At 39.6% G+C, this 19,293-nt stretch overlaps 1 long non-coding RNA gene across 1 annotated transcript in view; it reads right to left on the reverse strand.

Moving 5' to 3' along the window:
* Positions 1-19,293, reverse strand: part of LOC311583772 — a 671,074-nt gene that overhangs the window by 327,034 nt on the left and 324,747 nt on the right. The gene's annotated exons all lie outside the window — the stretch shown is intronic.

A 19,293-nucleotide genomic window follows, 5' to 3' on the forward strand; every position in this document is an offset into this window, starting at 1 on the left:
GGTGTGCTATTGTACAATTAAATGCACATTTGAAACACTAAGAAGACTTAAGACCTTAATTGTGCCCACAAGGTTATTTTTAATTCATTGGTATAGAAACTTATATATTGATGCAAAATAAGTTTAATTTTGATACATTGGTATAGAATTCAAATTTAAGATTAGTCTTCACACACATTATATATATATATATATATACATATATATATATGTATATATATATTTCTACTCTAATATGAGGTATTGTATCCATACCACTCAAGTAGAATACAAGGTTTACCTCCAATGCTTTGAAAGCATGACTGCAGGCTCTTTAAGATAGTAAATTATACAATTTAATTGTCAATTGATCAAAGTATGGTCATGTCAACTATTAGCCTATATTTATCATAAGAATATACATCCTAGGTGTAGCAGATGGGTATCATTCTATACACAGATAAGGTAAAATAGTTAGATTAGGTCTTCAAAAGCCTCAGAGTCCTACAGAATAAGGCATCTAAATATGTTTTTATTGTTTAATTATTCTTTGACAAAAAGAAATGGCTAACTCCTGGCAACACCCAGCCTACTTCAAAGAAGATGAAGGACATCAAAGAACCTCTATTATGGAGATGGCTTCAAATGTGGCAAACAAACCACTGGGCAAAATGTCCTTGTTTGGACCATTGACAGAATTCTACCTGCAAGCTTGGATGCAGACAGAGTCAATGGCCAAACTCTGCCAAGACAGGCTAAGCAAATCCTCAATAGTTCCTGCTTCACAAATATGTCTGTCAGATATATTGGGCCAGAAGGCTGAAGATAATGCTCCAATGGTATAGCAAGTTTTGCATCACTGTTCAGGCAACAAACTATCTCTGTTATTTTTTTTTCACTTTGGAAGCTACTAGTCTGCACTGCCTGTATACTCAGGTACTTAATTTTATTCCTTCTCAAGTCTCTGATGGGGTTGAAGACCAAATAGTTTCGTTTCACAATTAAGCTTAGTTGTTTAGTGGTCAAGATGATTTTAGGTCTAGATAGATATTTTAAGTTGATAGAGATGAGATATGATAGATATTGACTTTCATTCAGAATTTTAGACTCACCAAGATAGAAAAATGTTTTCTTCAATGTTGCCAAATACAAATAGCCAAAACACTATGAATGTAGCGTTAATATAATTCCTGATTGTTTTGTGGTTCTTCTTGCTGTATGTAGCTTATTTTATATGTGTGTAATAATATAAATGTATATGTAAAAAATAAAAATATAAAAAGTTAAATGAACCAAATGATTTAAGAAAAAAACCTAAGCCTGCCTCCACCCCTCAGTCTGTCTATTGTTTCACAGTTGATAACAAGTCCTTTGGATACTTCCACTCTTCATGATATGACAAGGCTGAGAAGGTCCTCACTAGAAGCCATCAATGCCAGAACCCTTACGCCTCCAAAAATTATGAGTTCAATAAACCACATGCCCTTAATAGTTGACTGCTTCATAAAGTTTATTATCATGACAAAAAGCTATCTAATAAAACATTGTAGGGGAAAGAGATTACTGTGTTTGAAAATAAAGGATAAGAAATATTTCATAAATTTAAGAGCATTTACAGCACTATAAATATTGATGCCTTAAAACATACACATGATCTCTGTCTCCGAAAACTTACTAGAAATTTCTAGTGTTGTTTCCATAAAACCTCCATCTCAACACATCCAAACAAGAGCTAGTGTTTCCCCAGTGGGCATATTTCTAAGATTACTACCTCAACCTTCATATCACCTTGATAGGCAACCCAAAACTTGCTGCATTTTCGACTGTCCAATATACATCATCCAGCTGCTCAAAAAATCATGGAAAATCTGTCTCTAAAATGATCTCAAATGCACTGTCTTTAAATTTCCTTTAAAGTCAGCCCTAGACTTTCATCATCTCTCATTGGATTAAAAAGAAACATCTTGACTAAATTTTCCACCACCTATAGCTCATTCCTCTTCTGCCTTCCCAGCACAGCTGCCAGAATTATCATCTTGAAGCATATTTTAGGATGTCATTGATCTGCTTAAGAGCTGTCTGTATGGACTTCATTTTGGAGAAGTGTGAAGCCATCTTAACAGCTATTTTCTGTGTGTATGTGCTACGCACAGCCTCTTAAGTCTTGTAAACGTGAAGTAGTAAAGCATGGACTGTCATGAGGACCACAGTGCACTGCTGAGAAGAGAGAAAGCTGTCAGCAACCACTTACAATACAGTAGAATGTCTGTAGCCAAAAGACTGAGCTCAATTTGCAAAGATAGCCTAGAATAGGGCACTGTCACTTACCTTAGCAACTTCAAAAGGGAAATACAGCCTCAAGTGAGTCTGCCAAATAAAGGGAATAGCAAATTATAGCGAATAAGTTTAGAACAGAATTCCAGAAACTGCCTGTTGTAACTCCTTTCCGGTTGAGCATATTTACATCAATATTTGAGACAGTAAACAAGGAAATATGAATCACTCTTGGGTGTGGTATTAGGAACCCAGACCATCAAAGGATAGTGAAGAAACAAGAACAATGCATCAGAGAAAGTGATGATGCCTCTGCTGACATGTCAGCTCATATGAGAAACTGGGAAAAAGAAATGCTGCTGCTGCTGCTGCTGCTGCCATTAACCTAGAGCAGGCCAGGTCCTTGTATGCAAAAACACAGGATCTGAGGACCAAAAACATAACCTGCTAAAGAAAATTAAGATAAATTCACAGATTGGGTTATCAGAGACGTCAAAAAGAACAAAACCATTCAAAAGGATACTAAGACCCACTCCAGTATGCACTCTGCCCTAGTCACACTCTCTGTTTCTCTTATTCATGAGTCTCTCTCCTCTTTCCCTGTCCTCTTTAGCCCCTGTGATAATAATAGGAGAAACACTAATAATAAGAGCTTAGTTTCTTTTTTCAATAGCAATATAGAGAACACGTTATATGCCTCAACATTCAGTTCATATAATTTTTGTATTCTATAATACGGTGCTGTAATTATCCCAAAGTAACAGAGAAAGAAATCACTGCTACAGATTAAGAGAAAAGTTCAAAATGACACAGGTAGTTATACAGGACAGTTTTTATTTAAATCTTGGCCTATTTAATACACTAAACCATTTGCCAGCCCCAAACATTGCCAAATGTTGTCATGTCTCCCTGATTTTGTACTTTCCTAAAATAACCTTTGTACACCCACCCTGTCTGGTGCAATCACATTCTTCCTTAGAAACACAATTTGTGGTTAACAAGTTAAGTGATTTCTTTGATCAAGGCTCTCTTTCTCAGCACTGCCTTTTTCCAGACAGCACTATCACCTCCTTCCTCCCAGTTCTAAACATTTTTATAGTCATATATGTGGTAAGATTATGACACACAATGGGATCTTTACTGCAATTCTTGAATTAGAATGCTGCATTACAGAGATAAGAGATATTTAAATACAAGGGTTATCATAAATTATTCAGATTAACCCAATCTCATGACACAAATTCTTAAATGTAGAGAGGTTTCTCTGGCTAGAATCAGAAACATTTGGGAAAAAGAGAAGTCACCGAGACTATATGAGAGTCAGCCTTGCCTTATTTAACAGGGCTACAAGGAACACACAAGAGGGAAAAAAATGCATTTAGTTAAATGAGGAAAGGTTGACAGCCTGCCAAAATAAAGACATTAGACCTGCAACCAGAAAAGAGACAACATAGCCAACAATCTGTGTGGTCTTGGACACTGTCTTCCCCAGTTCTTCAAATAAGAATTCAGTCTAAGCAAAGGACCCAACAATCTGACTTATTTTATCAAAGATAGAAGTTTCATGGTATCAAGGAGACATTTGTCCTTACAACTATGGATAGCCCAGAGAGCAAATGCAGCCCCAAATAAACAGAATGGGCTAGAAGACCTTTAGGTTGCTCAACCCCATCACAAAAGGGACACCCATGTTGTGAATTTTGCTGTGGCTGTTCTGAGTCGCAAATGACCTTTCTTCTACTTGAAGATCATCTTAGTACCAGGGACACAAAGAGAATGTGCGCTTTCCTTACTTCAAGATTCCCAGAAATTGCTCTTAAAATCTGTTCCACCAAGTGAGTTACATTGTTTTCAGAGAGTCCCCTGGTCTAGACACATACAAAAGCTCTACAACATGCCCATTCCATTGCCTGCCAATAATTGTTTGCCAAATCATTAGCTGTTAGTGAACATGGAGTCTGTTATTTTGGTCAGAGCTTGGAAATTCTCCCATGCTAATGGTGTGCTACCCATTGACTCTTTGCACGCAAGCTCCTTAACCAAATATTTGGGGTACTGTAGCTCAATCAAAGTGGTGTAAAAGTAATAGTAACTGTGTTACTGTGTTAAGTCACTATAGCCTTTTTATCACAGAGTTCTTAGGCTTAGTTTCCTCATTTAATACCATAGAAAAATATAATTGTTTGCCATGAGTCATCTGTTTCTTAACTATGTGTGCTTTTTAGAATGTTCCCTTCATTATTCTGTCTTTTGTTATTTTCCTCACTCCATGAATATTTAACTAGTCATTGCTAATCCTGAAGTACAGCTTGCTGGGGAGAATTCAAAAGCATTCTCTTAAAACAGATCCAGATAGTCAATGCTCTTCCCCTGGAAATAATTCATAATGAGCGCACGCGAGGATACGGACAAATGGTCATTCATTCAGATTATTGTATGTAATATTACCGTCTGCTCCTTAGTGCAAAGGCAGAGAGGTTCCTACTGGAGATGATGGTACCTCTACTGAGCTTTTACTTTCCCCTGGGCTCTTAGATGAAAGCCACAGTTGCCATTCATTAGTAGAACCTGGAGCAGCCACATCTCTCGAAATTCTAAAGAAAGGAACATCCATCTTTTTATTTATCATGTTGCATCCTCATTCTTCTTGCAAGAATCTCTAGAGTGTGTCTCAGTCCCAGACAATACCTTAGTTTTTGAGAATAGCTTTGGGTATTTGTCCTACAAAGACAAATCAATTTCTTATCCAAGGTTAATACAAAGGCATATGGTAAGTTGGACTTCAAGTCCAAAAGCATAGTTATTTATTTCCTTACTACCTGGGGGAAAGTTCCTTTATCTGGGATATTGATGTTAAGTTAATTTTAGACACGGTTTTTCTTTTTTAAATATTTTAAACAGAAAAATTCATATGTGTCCACTGCAGCTAGTGACACAAAGGAAATTTATTAATAGAAAACTAATAATTTCCCATGCTGCCTTAAGAAGACTAATATCAACTACTTGATGTGCATTGTTTAACCTTTCCCTAAGGTGATAACAACACACAACAAACAGTATTCTATAGTTGCTTGATCTTATGAATGACATAGTACACACTAGCCCAAAACTTTCCTTTCATTTCTTTTTACTTAACAATTCTCTATGAAAAGTCTTATAAGATACACACACACACACAAATATATACATATGTATATATACATATACATAATGCTCTATCCTGAGTTTCTATAAAGATCCTGAGCCAAAGGGTATCCACGGATAGTTGATTTTGGACAGAAAACCCAAGGCCAACTGTAGTGTGGAGACAGGTGAGGCAGAAGAGACAAGAAGTCACCCAATGATGACTACCCAGATGACCATAACTATAACTTGTGGAGGTTTGAAGAACAGATTAGAACACAGTCACAAATTGACCACCCAAGAAGCAAAGGAGATCCTAACCCTTGTTGATCCCTACTGCCTGGTGGTCAGGACATTCCTGTGCCCTTTGCAATTTCAGGTTCCCATGTGTACTGGGATAGTTGAGGTCTCTCCTACATGTGTTGCAATTTGAGTAGCTCTCTGCACAATGAAAGATATGATGCAGCTGAAGAAAAGTATCATCAATTATACCTACATGTAGCTGGTTGCCATAGCAACAGCTAGAGTATAACATGGACTGAGAGGATGTGAGATGATGCCCAAAAGATGCCTAAAACAGTCAAGATCATAACGTTCTGTTTCATATCTGTTTAGCCATACACAACTGAACAGATGCTTATATTCCTAATTTTATATTTTCTCTATCACAATATTATACTGAATATCCTTAAATGAGGATACTTACTTCCTAGTACGTTTATACCTATGTACCATCTTCCCCATAGTGAACATGCTGTTTCAAAGCACTTTTCATCTGTTAATACATCTACCCCTTCCATAGCACAGCCGTTATTCATGTCTGCAATTTTCAAGTGGGGAACACTGGAGTTTAGGGTGAAAAGGCAGAGCAGTGTCATATGAATGATTCTATTACAAATACAGTCGTGAGCTTTGAAAAAGAAGATAGTTCATTCATTTCCATGTTACTGGAGAGAGCAAACCCCAGGCCTGGTAGATGCCAGACAAGCACTCTACTGTTGAGCTACATCTCCAGCCTCCGTTCATTTCCTTGATCTACATAAATATTGTGTTCCCTTTCAGCCATGTTAGCATCATAACTCTAGGAAGGGAGAATGGATACCATTCCCAGAAGGCATTGCTGTGATCCAACAGAACTCTTCATGCAGAAGGAAGAGTGTTTCCTGGAAGTCCACCTTTAATGCAAAGTGGGATAAATAATCTTTAGCTAAGGACTACAAGGCTGATAGCTTAAGCATAGTACCTGAGATAGTGAAGTGCCTTTTTTGGGGGGTGTGTGTGATTCTACTAGACTCAATGGCTTATCCACACCTCAATTTCTGGTTTTAAAAGTTAATCAACAGGACATGTATTGTGGTAAAAATATCTCTGGCAAGTTTCTTCTTCTAATCTCCCACCAAAAACATGCATTCTTTCTATAAAAAAAATAACACTTTATATACTTAGGAGACTTATCTCTAAAGAAATCAAAGATATACACATGCAATAATAGCCTGGTTACACAGAGCAGGAAATGCATCTTAAAATGCATTTAAATATATTTTAAATGTATTTAAATGCATTTTAAATTCTCATTTAAAATGAGAATTTTAATAAACACTATCAATAAAAGCCTCTTAGCCCTTGCTCTACTTATGGTGCTAAAGATTCAGTAATAACATCTCTTTAAAGACAAACAGAACTCGAGAAAAAAATTTTAAGAGCATAAAAATCAAAGATGCTCTAGGGAAATTTACCAGCTGTTGCCAAAAGAAAATAATTGCCAGACTTTCTGAGAGTGTGGATATTGTTATTCTGATTTCTTTTAATCGATGTTAGCAGATTGTTTTCTATCTGGAAAAAATTCAGTGGACAGACTCCTAGAAAGTAAAATACTTGCCATAACAAGAAATTCTTAAAGTCCTTAAAAGTCCTTAAAAACGGTTGCAATGCCAGATAACGTGCACTTGAAAGCCAGGAGTTTTTTTTTTTCTTTTTACAATTTGATTTATTTATGTTTGTTTCTATGTGTCTCTGTGTGTGCTTGCACACACGTGTGTATGGGTACACACAGGGGCCAAAGAGGGGTGTCTGGCCTCTTAGAGCCAGAGATACAGATATTTATGATGATTCTGGAATGCAAACACAGGTCCTCTGACAGAGCGGTAACTAATCTTAACTGTGGAAACAGCTTTCCTGCCACCAGAGTTTGTCCATTAGTGGAGGTAATTCATTTAAATTCAGAAATGTTTTCCCATCCTCGTTTTCACCTCTTCCCTTGTGTTATCTAGAAAGTAAGCAACGCAAAGTGTGCAACTGGCATTTAAAGCCCTGATTCTGCCACCTGTATGGCTGGTGGAGGCTTGTCTCACTCCCCCGCGGTATGTGAGGGGTGCAAGCCCCTGCCTCTAAGGTTTCCTGTGGAGATGAAATAGGATAGTGCAGGAGGTACAGTGAGAACAAGTTTTCCACATTTGACAAGCAGGACATGTCAGCTGTTACTGTCACATCATTCATCACAAGAGAAAGAAGCAGTATGCAATTGCAGCTTTGAGAAGCAATTGTACTTATTGGGGAATACGATATTGCCAAAGCCAAGAGCGCCGAGCATTCACCTGTCACAGAACTCAGACCAGCAATAAGATTTAACTTCAGTGTAGTGAATGAGAAGCTTCCAGTATGAATCAAAATGTAAGTTTCCATACAACTTCCTTTATAGGTAACTCTAGTCCTACTAGGAAATGCTACGAAAGAACACATTGCAAAATAGTGCTCTCCAGGGCTTTGATTCATTATACATCACTACATTTAATGTGCTGGCATTATAAACTAAAATATCGATGGCATAGAAACATTACTCAATAGCCCAGCATGTAACTTAGCACCATTGGAGCCAGTCCAAACGTTTTAATTACTTAGAGTTCCATAAAGTTTTATTAAAATGTGGTTATAGCTGTCACGGTCTTCATCTCTGAGGGTGGCATTCTATAGAAAGCCAAACCCATCACAGAACCATATCATACATGAGTTAAGGATTACTATGTAACTCATCATTCGGTCCTTCTGTTGTATTCCTAAGGAAACACTGCAAAGTCTAATGTCAAGTAACGTTTTTAATGCAAATATAAAACAACACAATTAATGATATGGTCCCAGTGAAGAATGACTTCTTTCTTTTGAAACATTGTCACCAACCTTGTAAGCAGAGAAGAACAAGGCAGGAATAGTCTAATGATCTCAAGAAAAAGAAAACAAAACTCTTAGCAGATCCATATCTGGTTTTGTCTTTAATTGTATTATGTTGATCATACTACAACTTGTGTTCTCTCAGTTCCCTCAGTTTTCTTAGGCCTTAGTTCATAGCCCTCCCATTCAGCAGTGGCCCTAACAGCTCAGCACTGAGTCATTGGTAATAGCAACCTCATGCTACCATTACAGACTCAGCACCATATCTAAGGAAGCCTCCACCAGCCTTGCCTCCTGACCATCATAGCTCCTAATCGTCATGTTTAGCCTGTCTATACCACTGGCTTAACTATCAAAAATAATCGCAAAAAGCAAATAAAGTCTTGATTGAATGTTTATTTTAGGCATAGGCAAACCCACACCTGGAGCCCTCAATGTCTCAGTCCCATGGAGTGGCAAAGCCTTCCCTGGGTGAGACTTAGAGGGACAGCAAAACCTTCCTCAGATCCCAGTGTGAATACTCAAAGTGTGTGCAGAAGGTGTCCACTGCCTTCTCCACCTGGATGTTTATGGTCTGAAGACGTCTCTCCTATTGAGACAGATTCAACCAAAATTAACCAAAATCTGCCTCCTTGTTCATCTGTTATATAATAACCTGAGTCCTTGCTCATCTGTATATAATAACATGCTTCCATGTTCATCTGTGTATAATATCATGCCTCCTTCTTCGTCTGTATGCAATAACCCAGCTCTGTGTCCATTTGTACACAATAACCCACCTCTGTGTACATTTGTACCCAATAGCCTACCTCTGTGTTCATCTGAACATAATAAACATACTGAGTTTTTGAGTTATTGCTGCTTCTCCACCCAATAGCCCAGCCACCTAATCATAGCTTTTTTTCTATATGTGTATCTGTCCTTTTTCATTCCCTCATAACTCCAGGTCTGATATGTTTATATACCACAGATGAAAATTATGTTTCTTGACTGCTGTTATATAGCTCTGCCTCAGTTCCTAGGGGCCGCATCTTCTTCCCTATAGCCCTGGCTTAGGGAGACCAGCTGGCCCTCTGCCCCACACTGCCCTATATAGCCTGTGGCTACTCTTGCAAACCCTTCCTGCTTTGCCCTCACCAGCTCTACTCATCACCACATAGACAAAAGTTTTGAGTGCTGGCCATCCCTTTAGTTATAGACCCAGCTAACAAAGGAAATAGAGAAATAGGAGGGGGAAGAGGTAGGAGCAGATGCCCCCAGATAAGTTTCTTTGTTTTGTGCCAGCTTCCTTGCTCCTTTCCATTATTCTGTTTTTAAAAAGGAAAAAATAGTGTCAGTTTCATTACTGATCCATCAAAGTGAATCTAAAATTTGTTTTTAGTTAAAAATAGTTCACTATGTTACTATTAGATTTATCTGCAGGTTTTCATACTCTTTACTGATGAGCTATCTCTCCGGTCTTTATTTGGGAATTCCTACCTTAAGTCATTATATTTTGAGGTAACTGTATGAAATGGAGCAAACTAATCCAGTTATATGCATTTTTGTTCACTAACTTCTAAATGCTTTTAATTAGCTATGTCAGCTTCACCGTTGATGAACCAGGCATCCTTGTCATCAGCCCATATCATTTTACTGTGCTTGAGTCTAAGAGCAATATAACAGTAATATGGGCCAAACATTAGGAAATGCCTTCAAAACTATTTAGCATTATAAGTATGCTACATGCTATGGCAAAGAGTGAATCATTGACATGCTATTAAATGTCAGCATGAACCAGGTGCTGCCCAAGAGTGAAAGAGGCTCTTGGCCTCAGGATGATTTGTTTGTTTGTTTGTTTGTTTGTTTTTTATAGATGTCAACACAGTCTATATCATATCCATAATGTAAGATTTTTACCAAAGGAGAAAGAAACCATGCCTTTGAGCTTCCAATGTATAAATACCTTTGGTGTAAACCAAGTAAGCACTTAGTTCTGAAAGAGCTAACTGTTCAAGCTAGCTTTCCAACTAGACAGCATTAGCATCCACAGTTCTTAAGAATCTAAGAGAACATGTGTCATACATTTTACAGTCCTCACCATAAAGAATGAGCAGTAGTTACTAATTTACCCTTGCAGACACACTCTGGTACAGCTATGCAAACAGGCCACAACACTGGCACCTCAGAACTGGAATGCCCTTTCAGGAGTAGATGGCACACACTAACATGTGTCACCGCCAATAATCACCATGAGAATCATTTTTCAGTCGTACATTCAACCAAACGTTTTTTTTTTTTTTTACCTTAACCAGACAGAAAAGTTCAAAGATTTCTGATAGATGCCAGTTGCATACTTTTCACATTAAAATGAAAAACTGTGATTTTTTTTTCAGCAATGTCATTTGTATCTAAGTCTCACCATTGAGGATAGAAATGAGGAAAAATCACACCATGTGTTCCAGTTTACTTTTGGTTGCTATGGCAAAACACTGACAAAAACAACTTGGAGGAGAACTGGGCTTATCTGGCTTACATTTCTAGGTCATAATCTATCACTGAGGGAAGTCGGGGCAGGAATTTGAAGCACAAACCATGGGGGAGCACTATTTTCTGGATTTCTCACTGGCTTATATTCAGCTAACTAACTTATGCACTTCAGGACCGCCTGCTTAGGGATGATAAGTGCACAGTGGGCTGGACACTCCTACATTAAGTACCAACGGAGACAAAGCCTGATGGCCATGCCCAAAGATGTTCCTCAGTTGAGGTTTCCCCTTCCCAGGTGACACTAGTCTGTGTCAAGTTGACAATAGAGATTAGCCAACATGCCTTGGCGTTTACATTGGAAGTCAATGTCCAGGGTGAAATTAATCAGAGAGTAAACACTGTCTGGCCCAGGGGTTATTGAGAGTGATTGTGCTGTGTAACAGTTTCCTCTATTCTTAAAACCTTCCTTCTAAGGAAGAAGCTCATTAAGATACAGGAAGTTTATAGAGAGGTGAAAGAGAGGGATGCTTTAAGAGGAAGTGAAGCATTCCACTTGCAGACAAGCTCATTAAACTCTGAAGGAAACAATCAAAATCATACCCGGAAGTCCCTGAAACGGATCAGATTCTCTAAAACCCCTTTCTTCCTGGAAGATATAAGTTGTGCCGTCTCCTGAGAGACACTCTCAGACAAGCCAAACTGCCTGAAAGATACCCAGACCGATACCTGAAAATGCCATTCTCCAAACTGTTGAGCTCCGTGAAGTTTGTGCAGTGTGCTTCAGGGTTCCAGCTTCCCTGAGCTATCATCCATTCTGGTAATTTCGGTGATGCAGCTGTCTTTGAGTCATTTATTCCCCTCTAAATAACTCTTCACCTATATTCCTATAAGTCATCCCAATAAAAATGCATTGATTCAGCAGCTTGTACTTTGGTGGTAGCTGTACTTTGGTTTGTTGTTGAGTTCCTATTTGTGGTGGTAGGCATTTGTTCACATCTCCCCAGGAATACTGTCACACACAGATTGATACTGTACAATTTGAACAGGCTCAAGTCTAATGCCTACGGTGTTTCATAGGCTTCTGGAACAGTGAACGTGGAGAAAGCCTTGTCTTTGAGCCAGATAATCCTACACCTGAAAATTCACTTTTCTTACTTCCTCTATGGGTATTATTGGTCAAGTTTCTTATCAAAAAGACACAGGAAACATGCCAGCCATGTCATAAGACCTCCCCTGGACTTTTCTACTTTAAGGTCCAGAATCTGAACTGTAAAATGTGTGTTATTTCATGTAAAAATCTATATCTAACAGGATCTCTTAGTTAGGGTTTTATTACTGTGACATAACACCATAACATGGAAATGGGACTGGCTTACAGTTTCAGAGGTTTAATCCATTACTGTCATGGCAGGAAGAAGGCACGGCAGGGTGTAGGCAGAAATGGCACCAGAGCAGAAATTTGAGAGTTCTGTGTCTAAATATGTAGACAACAGGAAGCAAGCAAGTGAGCCACTGGGCTTGGCTTGAGCTTCTAAAACCTCAAAGCCCACCCTGAGTCACACACTCCCTCCCACAAGGCCACACCTACTAATAGCGCTACCCTCTGTGAGCCTACGGAGGCCATTTTCATTCAAACCTCCACAATCTCTAAGACTCACTTCACTAGGGATTATATGAAAACATTTTGTAAATTACCTAAATTAACTGTGCCCACATCCCATAATGGAAAATATACTAAGATACCTGTATAACCTTACATAGACTATACATAGAGATACATCCGTACATTCCCTGAAGGATCTGGTGATGTTTTCACTATGAGCTTATGTTTCTATACTCTCACTATCACTCACTAACTAGATTAGACCTGCTGTATTGAGTTCCTTCTTCCAGAATCCTTTAATAGGCTATTGTTATGATTTTGTTCTTGATTGAATTATAATTTTAAGGGCCAAGCTGGGGAGATGGTTCAATTAGTAGTGTGCTTGCCATGCAAAGATGCCCCAGCTGGGTGAGAATCCTGTCTCGAAAGATAAGGTGGAGAATGATCAAGAAAAGCACCTAATACTGATTCCAGCCTATGCACATGTGCATATGCACCAATACAAATATATGAATATATATAAACATAGACATGCATGAGTAATATTAGTCTTTCTTTAGCATATATTTACTTAGCTCTGCTGTGCATCAAATACTGTATGCACTGATTCCCTTCAGGTCAGCTGCGTCCAACAGGTTTATTGCTCTCTTGAGAAGCCCTAACTTGCAAGCCATATGGTGTGGGATCTTGTTTCACCTCCCTGCAGGGCCATTATTCTTCCCTATGCTGTGGAACTTCACAAAAGTTTAAAGCCTCTAGGCAAGGAAGTGATTTCCTGTTCAAAGCATAAAATGAAATCAGATCCATATGCTGGATGCCATTAGAACTTTCAATGTACTATATCACACTACTGGCAACAACAGTTCAAAGACATTTCTGTTTAATCACTCCATGCTCACTCTCTCCTTGCGGTCAGGAAATGTTACGCTGCATAACACAGGTGAGATAATATTTTAATGTTAAGTGCAAGGCGTTTAATCCCTGCTGCTATAACCAGGTAATGCATATAACCAGGGGCCATGTAATGGTGAGTGACAGAAAGCAAATAAGCTGTGGATTTTGAGAAATTTGAGGGAGGAGAGAACAGGAGAAGCTGGGAAAGAAGGGTTCCCTTAAAGGAAAGAATTATGATTGAACCAAAAAGAATCTTCCCAAACCCAGACTAGAAGGGTTTGTTTTTATTTCTAAATTTGCTTCAGAGTTACATCCTCGTGTGTGCGTCCATCAAGTCAGTCCACGCTTCTATACTGCTTGCTTTGATAACTCCTTTTTCCTTCAGATAGTTTTAAATTCCAAGCTCTCCAATGTTATTACTAATTCTAGTACAATTGACTTGTGTAACCAATAAAGAGCCCACGAGAACAAGAGTTTGTGAGCAGCAGTGAGAGTGAAGCCGTTAACTGAGATGACTTGGAAGAAAAGGATGAGATCTAGGAGAGACTGGTAGCAATGGGTACATTACCAGGATGAACAACAGTTTCCACATGAAAGTTATTTAATACATTCTGCTTTGTAGCTTTCAAAACAACGGCCTTGTAGGTACGCTTGAGATGAGGTGAAGGAACGAAGGTACAACATCAGCTCTCTGTTGTCCATCACTACATCTATCCTTTATCTGTCTCTACCATTTTTTAATTTTTTATTTAAATAATTTATTCAGATTACATGTCAATTGTTATCCCCTCACTTGTGTCTTCCCATCGCCCTTCTCTCCCTCTTTAACCCTATTCCCCTCCCCTAGGCCTGTGACAAAAGGAGACCTCCTCCCCAACCATATGATCACAGCCTATCAGATCTAATCCTGGTAGCCTGCTTACTCTTCTTTTGAGTACCACCAAGCCACCCTACCAAGGGGAAGTGGTCAAACAGGAGGCACCATAGTTCATGTCCAAGTCAGTCCCCGCTCTCCACACACAATGGAGAATGTGCTATCCATTGGCTAGATCTGAGTAGGGGGACTAGGTTTACTGCATGCATTGTCCTTGGTTGGTACAGTAGTTTGAGCAGACCCCCTGGGTCCAGATCCACCAGCCTTGATGGTCTTCTTGTAGGGTTCCAGGACCCTCTGGGTCCTTACATTTCCCCATTCTTCCATACCTCTCTTACCTGGAGTCTCAACAGGAAGTCCCAGCATCTGTCCCAACCCCGAAGACTCTCAGAGGACATCCCTATTGGGCTAGTGTCCAATTATAAGAGAGTATATACCATGTGTATATTTCTGGGTCTGGGTTAACTCTCTCAGGATGACCATTTCTAGTTCCATTTGCCTGAAAATTTCAGGATTTTCTTGTTTTTAATAGCTGAGTAGTATTCCATTGTGCAACTGTACCACAGTTTCTTTATCCATTCTTCCACTGAGGGACATCTAGGTTGTTTTCAGATTCTGGCTATTACAAATAAGGCTGCTATGAACATTCTATTTCTATTGACTTATCTCTATTTCTCTACCTCTCTGCAGCCTCTAGTCTTATATCCAACCACATTTTCTTTTACTTTTGCCTATGCTCAAGAGCTCTAGGCCCCTTGTCCACCAACCTGAGCATTTCTCATTCTTTACAGTTCAGTTTCAATTCTGCCTGGACGACATCTGAGCTAAGCATCCTTTCCTCCATACATCTGTCACTGGGTTTTTGTACTTTTCTGACTTTTTTTCTTGTTCCTGTTTATATATATATGCCTTTACCAATACATTATACCAAGACATTTAAGTTGGCCTTGTATGTCAATGGCATTTGATCATCTAGTATTATTTGTTTAGTTTATACTAAAGTATAAGTAGTAAATTGAAATATTTAAAAAAAATTAAACTTCACATATGTATCAAGTAGTGTAGTGCTCAGTTAAATCAAGCTTCTTAGCATTTCTCTTCTTCCTTTGTATTCTAGGAATAACAGCGACTGTTTTTGCATTGCATCATGGGACTGTTAGGAGGAATCACAAAAAGTAAGGAATGCAGTGTCATGTTTGGTTGATGTCCCTGGGAGGCTGTTTTCTGTAGGGAGACCAGCTGAAAGGGTGGACTGGAGCAGAGGGGGCATGGGTAGGGACTAGGAGGAAGGGAAAGCTGCTGTCCAGATGTACTGTATCAGAGAATAGATAGATAGATAGATAGATAGATAGATAGATAGATAGATAGATAGATACATGAGAGAGAGAAGGAAGGAAGGAGAAAAGGAATGAAGGAAGGTGATAGGGATGTAAACTTTACTGTACTTTAATGATACCTTTGAATGAAATAAGCTGCAAATTTTCTTGACATGTCTTACGGAGAAATGAAGACTTTCTAACCTCTTCCTCCTCCACCTGCCACCAGCTCCATAATCTTTGGCCCCCTGATGTTTCCACATCTTATACCATGAATGATCCATCTGTGGAGTTTCTGTAAAACATTTTGGAATAATTCTAGAAGGATACTATCCCTGGAAATTTAGCTACCATGCTTTAAAAAGACAAAGCCACATGGAGAGATTACACTGAGAGCCTCAGGTGGATCACTGTAGCTGAGCCTGCTTTTCATGTATTCTAGAGCAAGTGTGAGGTGTGTGTAAAGACAAGGGAAATGGCTCTGACTGCTGCCATTCTGGACCTGCCTCCACTGTGAACCACAGCAGTTACTTCCACTTTGCACTTCAGAATTCCTGGCCCTTAGAAGACACAGGCATAATACAAGTACCATTCCTGCTGCTACTGGGAAAACATTGTATATACATTTTACAAACATATACTGTGGAAACATTTTACATATATCATGACAGTTTTGTCTTTATCGTTCATTAGATGGGCTACTCAGAACGGGCTAGGTAGCTGAGGAGAAGCCAGCAGTCTCAATGGTTTTAATAAAGCCAGTCCATTTGTTTAAATAACAAAATATTATATCTCTGTTTGTTTAAAGATGACTTATACTGTATATACATGGTGAGTCAGCAGGAAGGCTCACCTCAGTCTAGTTAATAAGGGGTCCAGATAATTGGCACTGTCAATCATTGAGCTATCAGGCAGCAGAATTCTGGGAAGTCTTGCACCAGTAGTTAAGTGCTAGACTTGGAAATGCAGTATGTCATTTCTGCTCATGGTTCATCTATCAAACCTGAGCAAGTGACGCCCCCAGGCCTTAAACACACCAGAATCATTAGTCTTGTCATGTAAAATGAAGGGATCCAGAAAGACTTGATGAATTTCTCTTGGAATCTGTGTTTTGATTTTTGCCATCCTAAAGATCACACCCGCGGCTTCAAGAATGCTGCCTAAGCACTGTGTTATAGCCCTAGCTCCTAGAAGTAATTAGTTAAATAGAAATAAAGATGATCACACAAAGATATTGCAAGAGTGGACACTTTAGCCTCATCCCTCATTTCAACCTCTGGGTCCAAGGTATTGCCTACTCCTCCCTCCAACGGCCAGTGGCTTTTTATTGCTATCGGTTTATCATCCTGAACAAAATCTGTGTCTAATCCTACCTATCCTGCTTGACATTATCTGCATGTAAAGCAGTGGTGTGGTGGTCTCCATGGAAACCAGGACTATCTCATGGTTCTGCTAAAGCTCTAATCACAGTTTAAAATACTCCCTCTCTTTTCTTCCTTCCCTCCCTCCCTCCCTCCATCTTTTCTTCCCTCTCTATTTCCTTTCTACTCTCCCTTCCTCCATCCCTTTCTGTCCTTCCTTTTATCTCTCCAGGTCTGTCTTTTCTTTATCACATTTACATAAAGTCCAATGTCCTTTTAATTTAAAATAAATAATATAGCTTTGGACTTGCATGTCTGGTTTAAAATTGACTAAAAGCACAAACAAAAGGGAAAAGATAGATGAACTTTTTAAAAAGGAAAGATGAGTAAAGATATATATGAACTGGTGTATATTTGGATGTGAATTCCAGATGAAGTATTAAATTCAAGCACCTAGACTTTTTACTTTACTCACTTTCTAATATTGTAAACTATACCATCAGAAGCTACACTGCTTCTCACTAAGAAGATAGTTGTTAGAATAAAATAGCTAGATTAATTAAATAGCCAAGTAATGCAGCCTTAAAATAAAGGGTACCATTCAGAAAGGAGGGAGTACAAGAACTCAGCACTGAGGGGCCTCACGTGGTTTGAAAGATGAGGTCCTCAATGCATTCTGAGGAGGATGATTGTGTTCCAGAGCCACAAAGAAATGTTCACCCCTGAGAGTGGCCTGATTGGTCGGAAACACTTAGCGCAATGTATTAGAAATACCCAAACCAAGGTCATCCAAGATGGCGTCGATTGCACAGTGTCTGATGCGTGGAACCGCAGTAACTGCACAGTCAACCACCAAAGGACCATACTGAGAGCTCTAAAACACAGTGCTGGTATTTCCCAGAACGAAGGAAATCGTCCATGCCTTCCCACATCAGGACCATGGGACCAGGCTCCAGTGAGCTCTCAGGGACCATCGGCCACCACCACTGCCACCACTGCTGTTTTTTGGGTTGTGGCCAGGCATGGTGCAGGCCAAGGAGATGGCGAGGAGTGGGTGCTGTTCCAGTCGAGCCCAAGCATGGACTGTACTGCCCATACCACAGGCCTTAGGGACCTCCTCTCACTGGCTGGGGTCATGCTCAGTGCCGAGAACTGGATCATGCAGAGGTGGCTACGAGAGGCAGCACCGACTCGGGGGCCCATGGCTGATGGAGCATGTGATGGAACCACAGACTTGGGAGGCACTAATCAACAGAGCCACAAGTTCCCTGGGACAAGAAGCTGATCTGGGCCAACATCAACGGTTTCTGTGAGCAACTCAATGAAGACTTTGAGGGGCCTCCACTTGCTACCTGCTTGATGGCCCACAAGATCAATACCCACAGGAGTAGGAGGCCATCCAGGCCTTGATGGCCAGCAACAATCTGGTGAATTGAACAGGAGCAGGAAAGCTGGTCCTGCCCTGAGGACATGGGAGCAGGATAGCCAGCCCTGCCATGATGACAGGGGAGTGAGAGAGCGGGCCCTGTCCTGAGGACAAGGAGCAGGCCCTGATCCAGGGCTCTGAGTTGACCTCACCCTAACATCTACCCCATGTATGGCCTGCAGGAGCACATGATGGGGCCAGACCTGCAGATTCAAAGATTAAGAATCTCCTTGACACACAGCAACAACAGGATATCCGACAGCAGTCCCAGTGAGGATCTAGTAATGATAGTATAGGCCTCAACCCAGATCCATGACTCGCAGCAATGAACATTTGAACATAACATATGTGGACAAAAGGTTATACTGTGTGATACGCTACAGCATCTGTGACAAGATCTTTTGTTTGTCTGTTTGTTTTATTTTACTGGGGGGAGGAGAGGGATTTTGGTGCATGACATGTAAATCATAGACAGTCAATAAAAGTTTAAAAAAAAGGTACCATGCAATTTCCAAGTATTGGTAGTATTACATATGCTTTAAACAGAAGCTTGATGGCTGCTCTAAAAGGGTCTCTGATAGATTTTGAAGATCTGTAGAAAGTTCTAGAAATCCCTAACCTATAATATAGTTTATTTGAAAGCTTAAGATTTCTAGGTATGAGGTGAAGAATGAGAAGCATAAGTAATGCTAAGGGATGTAATGTGACCAATTAAGCACTTTCAGGAAAGTCTTGCCAAAGGCAAAATACCAGAAATGCTCCTCTGAGAGAAATGCCTTCTTCCAACAGTATCAGTGACCTAAATCTCT

Source organism: Acomys minous (genome assembly GCF_964271855.1).
Source record: "Acomys minous genome assembly, chromosome: 14".
Lineage (NCBI taxonomy): Eukaryota > Metazoa > Chordata > Mammalia > Rodentia > Muridae > Acomys > Acomys minous.